Genomic DNA, 5,638 nt, shown 5'->3' with positions numbered 1-5,638 from the left:
GTGTGTTGGTGTGTGTGTGGTGTGTGTGGTGTGAAAGGTTCAGCCTGAATTCAATCCAATCTGCATTATAAGTGCATTTGACATTTTAAAGGTAATATGCAGGATATTTACTGGTGAAATGCTGCTCTGTGAATGCTTTTCTGTGTGGAAATGCGTTCTACTGTGAATGCTTCTCTTGTGAATGGTTCATCGCCTGAAATGCGCTTCTCAATGTGAATGCTAGTTCTCACTGAATGCTGTATCTCTTGTGAATGCTTCCTGTGAAATGCCTTCTCTGTGAATGCTTCTCTGCATGTGGGACTTCTCTGTGAATGCTTCTCCGCTGGAATGCTCTCTGTGAATGCTTCTCTTGAACCTGTGAGCTTCGTGGATGCTTTCTCTGTTGATCCTGATGCGTCTCCTGGAATGGCTTGTCGTAGATGGACATCTCTCGTGCTTCGCTATCAATGCTATCTCTGTGAATGCTTCTTCTGATGAATGCTTCTCTGTAATTTGCTTCTCTGTGAAGATGCTTTCTCTGTGGAATGCTTCTCGTTGAGCTTCTTGATGCATGCTTCTCCTTGAATGGCTTCTCTGGAGCTTCTTGTGATAATGCCCTTCTACCGTGGAAATGCTCTCCCTGAATGCTCTCTCTGTTCGAATGCCTTCTCTGTTGAATGCTTCTCCCTGAATGCTTCTCCTGAATGCTTCTGTCTCTGTGGATGGCTTCTCTGTGATGCTTCTCTGTGGATGCTTCTCCATGAATTGCTTCTCTGTGGAATGCTCTCTGTGAAATCTTCTCTGTGAATGCCTTCTCTGCTGAATGCTTTTCGTGCATAGCTCTCTGTGATTCTCTGTGATGCTTCTCTGTGGTGGCTTCTCCGTGAATGCTTTCTGTGAACTGCTTCTCTGTGCAAAAAAGTTTCTTCGACGCGTTTATTCTTTGAGACACTATTCTCGCATACTGGTGCGATGTCTCAAAGCCAAACAAGTTGAGTCATATTCTACTTGATATAGTAGCTCCTCACGTACACTGGACTGAGGTTCACTATAGTCTTCTTGTATTCGTTATACTATATATGTCTGGTGGATAAGTAGTGAAGTGGATTCATAGGTGGGACATACACCCTCTGAGAGAGTTGAACTCAGGAATGTAGGAGGGAGAAAATGTATCGAAAAAGTATAGCTAGATCTCACTGTTTAAAAGATGTGCGCAGCAGTTTTGTGTCGTGGGCCTGCATCTGAGGTTGTCTCCTTCGTCAATCTCACCATACTAAACAAATAGTATAAGTAAAACACTTTTATTAATGATTGGTGGACAGAGCCAAGACAAGTCTCAGGTGAAATGCACGCACGGGGCCAATGGGAGAATATCAAATTTTTAATGCTCCTGTCGTTAGAAACCTAGAGCATACGACTAATAGGACTTTGAAAGTCTTATTCGAAGCTCACTCCTCAATTAGTTGAACAAATATTTATCTCACGAGAAGGCAAAGGCATAGAAACCGAACAAGTAAGTTCCCCCCGAGAGTGACTCTCCGGAATCAGTCTCTCACCTCGTCAGCCGTACTTCAAACGGCATATGTGTTAAAGTCAGAGGCTTAAAACTTCCAATAAGAAGAACAGATCGGTTAATCTTACCTGTCAAAGGAAGCTGACTGACGGATCCTCCCAGTCTATTGGATGAGTATAGCTATATCTCAGCATCGAGACTATTTGGTGTCTGGAATAGTTCTGCTCGAAAGTCACAGTTGAATAACAACGAGCTACACACTCTTATCATATAGACTACTACCACTAGTCTCGTATATGTCTTGTACAAGCACGCTACTACTACACGAACTACTACAAGTCTACCTAGTATGAAGATGTTCACGTTGTGCTATTAGCTAAAGATATATTTTTGGCTTTCACAGATAGGAATATAGAGCAACTTTCCTCATTTAATTTAAACACCCGCCATATTCAACTAGAAAGGAGTTCACTTGATTTCCTCTACTGTCGCCTCACAACAATCTGCCATAGATCAAACGGCACCAGGACGGTCACAGAGAAGCATTGAAGCGACTATCCCTGTGTCGCGCTGACCGAAAAACACGCTGATCCGTGGCAAACTGAGGTAAGAGAGCTGACCAATGTCTTTACCTAAACCTAGCATACAAGAGAATTGTACCAAGATAGCAGACCTATACTCTAATCATAGTGTAGCTCGCTTTTGACCAGGACCCTTGTAGAGCAGCTTGATCAAGAAGCTAGATGCACCTCATCATTAGGGAAAAAGCACAATGTGGGCAGCATGCAGGACGCTTAAGTTAGCCATATTGCTACTCATATCTACAGAGAAGTTGCATATCACCACAGAAAGCATAGCTGCTATGCGTACATCCTCGTTGCCACATGTAGTAATATTTAATACAAGAGAACAGAAGCGAGTAAACAAGTGAGAAAACCGAGCCATTATGTAGAATAGAGAGACTCAAGAGAGAAACCGACAGACAAGTCATTTGTAGAGAGGAACCAGAGAGAATATCATACGACAGTCTCAAGATTTATGTAGAGTAGATGAGAGAAAACAGACGGTCAAATCTGCGTGTAGAAAGGAGTAGAGAAAACAGACCGACGCCATACGTAGAGAAGAAACACTGAAGAGACTATACGAGAAAACGCAGAAAGCGAGTTCCACACATTAGTACCGAAGTAGACGAGAAGAAACAAACAAGAACCATCACAAGTCCATCGTACAGTAGAGATAAGAAATAACACAGAGAAGAATGCTTCTCTGTGAATGCTTCTCTGTGGATGCTTCTCCCTGAATGCTTCTCTGTGAATGCTTCTCTGTGAATGCTTCTCTGTGAATGCTTCTCTGTGAATGCTTCTCTGTGAATACTTCTCTGTGAATACTTCTCTGTGAATGCTTCTCTGTGGATGCTTCTCCGTGAATGCTTCTCTGTGAATGCTTCTCTGTGCAAAAATCAGTCTTTTGAGGTTATTTGAAACAACTCCCAACATTGAGTCTCAAAGAAAAAGTTGAGTTTCTGAAAATAGGCTTCCTCTCACTGACTGAGTCACTATACTCTCTGTAGTACACTATATAGGGGATAGGGGGACATGTGGCACTCTGGATGTAATGGATGTAGGAGGGAAAAATGTATGAAAAATTACATTTAATGTGCAGTTTGTGTCTGGGCCTGCATCTGAGGTTGTTCCTTGAATCACTACTAAGACATTTAGTAAAACACTTTATTAATGATGGTGGACGGCCAAGACAAGCCAGGGAAAGGACACGGGGCAATGGGGAATTTATTTTAAGCTCCTGTCAGAGAAACCCTAAACACGATAATGATTGAAGTATTATGAGTATCCTCAGTGACAAATATTATTAGACAAAATGATAGAAAGAAAGAAGTCGAGAGTATCCCGGATCAGTCTACACCTCGTCAAGCAGCTCAAGCATTAAGTCGCTAACTTCAAACAGAACATCGTTCTTACCTGTCAAAGGAATCCTGACGGTCTTATTTTCCTTTCTAACCGACTATTTGGTGTCTGGAAGTCTCCGAAAGTCTTGTAAACCAGCACTACTACAAACTACTACAAGTCTCCGAAAGTCTTGTAAACCAGCACTACTACAGACTACTACAAGTCTCCGATGAAATGTTCCGTTGTCCTCTTTAGCTGACAAATATTTTGGCTTCACAAAGGAAAAGAGCACTTTCCTCTTTTAAAGGAAATTCCTGAAGAGTTCCTTCCTCTACGCTGCCTCAACAACAATTACATTCAAACCACCAGGAACAGGGAAGACTTCCTGTGTCCCTGCCAAAACACTGCGTGGGCAATGGTAGGCTACAGCTATACTACATACAGAATATGTCCCAAATAGCAACCTATCACCTATATAGTGTGCTGCTTTTGACCAGGACCCTTAGGGCGCTTGTCAAAAGCAGTGCACTATTTAGGGAACAGGGGATGCAGGCCTTATAGCTATTTCTCAATAAGTTAACCACAACTCTGCCTACTCCTCTTGCCACATGTAGTAATATTAATACAGATTAGTCAGCAAATAATCAAAATGCAACACATTTATAATTCACACACGCTCTCTCTGAGACGCCGTGTCTCTTCTCTCTCCTCTTGCTCTTCTTCTCTCTCTCTCTCTCTCTCCTCTCATCTCTCTCTCTCTCTTCTGCGTCTCCTCGCTCTCTCTCCTCTCTGCTCTCTCGCTCTCTCTTGCTCTTCTCTCTCTCTCTTCTCTCTCTCTCTCTCTTCTCTCTCTCTCCTGTCTCTCTCCCTCTCTCTGTCTCTCTCCCTCTCTCTCTCTTCTCTCTCTCTCGTCTCTCGAGTCTCTGTCTTTCTCTCTCCAACTAATCTCTCTCTCTGCTCTCTCTCTGCTCGCTCTCTCTCTCTCTCTCTCTCTCTCTCTCTCTCTCTCTCTCTCTCTCTCTCTCTCTCAGTCTCTGTTTCTCTCTCTCTCCAACTATCTCTCTCTCTCTTTCTCTCTCTCTCTCTCTCTCATCCAATTAGTAAAGAGTACAGTTGTTTGATAGTGATCTAACAACACACTGCCAATTTAAATACACAATCAGTCATTTGAGGTTATTTGAAACTACTCCCAACATTGAGTCTCAAAGAAAAAAGTTAGTTCATGAAAATAGTCTTCCTCTCACTGACTGAGTCACTATACTGTCTGTAGTACACTATATAGGGAATAGGGGATGCAGGCCTTATAAGCTATTTCTCAATAAGTTGACCACAACTCTGCCTACTCCTCTTGCCCCATGTAATAATATTAATACTGTTGTAAAACCGTTTCAACGTCACCGTTAAGTTCTCTCTCCAAATAGGCATGCTCAAAGGCACCCCCCGTTCTCTGAAAGTGCACTACACTCCATAGGGTGTGGCTGAATGCTCTGTACTCTATAGGAGAGCCTCAGTGTGATTTCCTGACAGCATAGTCCTTCATGTGGTATTTTCCATGTCATGTATCCGTTATATGTCTTAAACACATTAGGTTGTGTAATATAATTGTTTATCATGACACACGGCGAGACCCAGATGCAGACACAGGAGGCAGATGGTTGGAGTCTTACGATGTTTATTAATCCAATAGGGGAAGGCAAGAGAATGGTCGTGGACAGGCAAAAAGTGTCAAAACCAGTTCAGAGTCCAAAAGGTACCAAAGGGCAGGCAGAATCAAGGTCAGGCAAGGCAGGATGATTAGGCAGGTGGGAAAGAAGTCCAGAGTCAGGCAGGGGTCAGAACCGGGACGACTTTCAAAGAGAGAATAGCAAAAGGAGTATGGGAAAAACACGCTGGTTGACTTGACTAACATACAAGACGAACTGGCACAGAGAGACAGGAAACACAGGGAGAAATACACTGGCACAGAGAGACAGGAAACACAGGGATAAATACACTGGGAGAGAGAGACAGGAAACACAGGGATAAATACACTGGTACAGAGAGACAGGAAACACAGGGATAAATACACTGGGACAGAGAGACAGGAAACACAGGCATAAATACACTGGGACAGAGAGACAGGAAACACAGGGATAAATACACTGGGACAGAGACAGGAAACACAGGGATAAATACATTGGGACAGAGAGACAGGAAACACAGGGATAAATACACTGGGACAGAAAGACAGGAAACACAGGGA

The 5,638-nt window shown here is 43.1% G+C and overlaps 1 protein-coding gene across 1 annotated transcript in view; it reads right to left on the bottom strand.

Moving 5' to 3' along the window:
- The window catches only part of LOC112068518 (kelch-like protein 4), a 113,838-nt gene extending 110,067 nt beyond the window's left edge, over nucleotides 1-3,771 (bottom strand). The window contains exon 1 of the mRNA XM_024135676.2: nucleotides 3,469-3,771. The gene's annotated coding sequence lies outside the window, so the exon portion shown is untranslated. The remainder of the gene's footprint in view (nucleotides 1-3,468) is intronic.
- Nucleotides 3,772-5,638: the final 1,867 nt, after the last annotated feature.

The sequence above is a fragment of the Salvelinus sp. IW2-2015 genome, unplaced genomic scaffold (assembly GCF_002910315.2).
Source record: "Salvelinus sp. IW2-2015 unplaced genomic scaffold, ASM291031v2 Un_scaffold552, whole genome shotgun sequence".
Classification (NCBI taxonomy): domain Eukaryota; kingdom Metazoa; phylum Chordata; class Actinopteri; order Salmoniformes; family Salmonidae; genus Salvelinus; species Salvelinus sp. IW2-2015.
The sequence above is the reverse complement of the archived record's forward strand: the minus strand, read 5'-3'. Positions and strand labels throughout refer to the sequence as shown.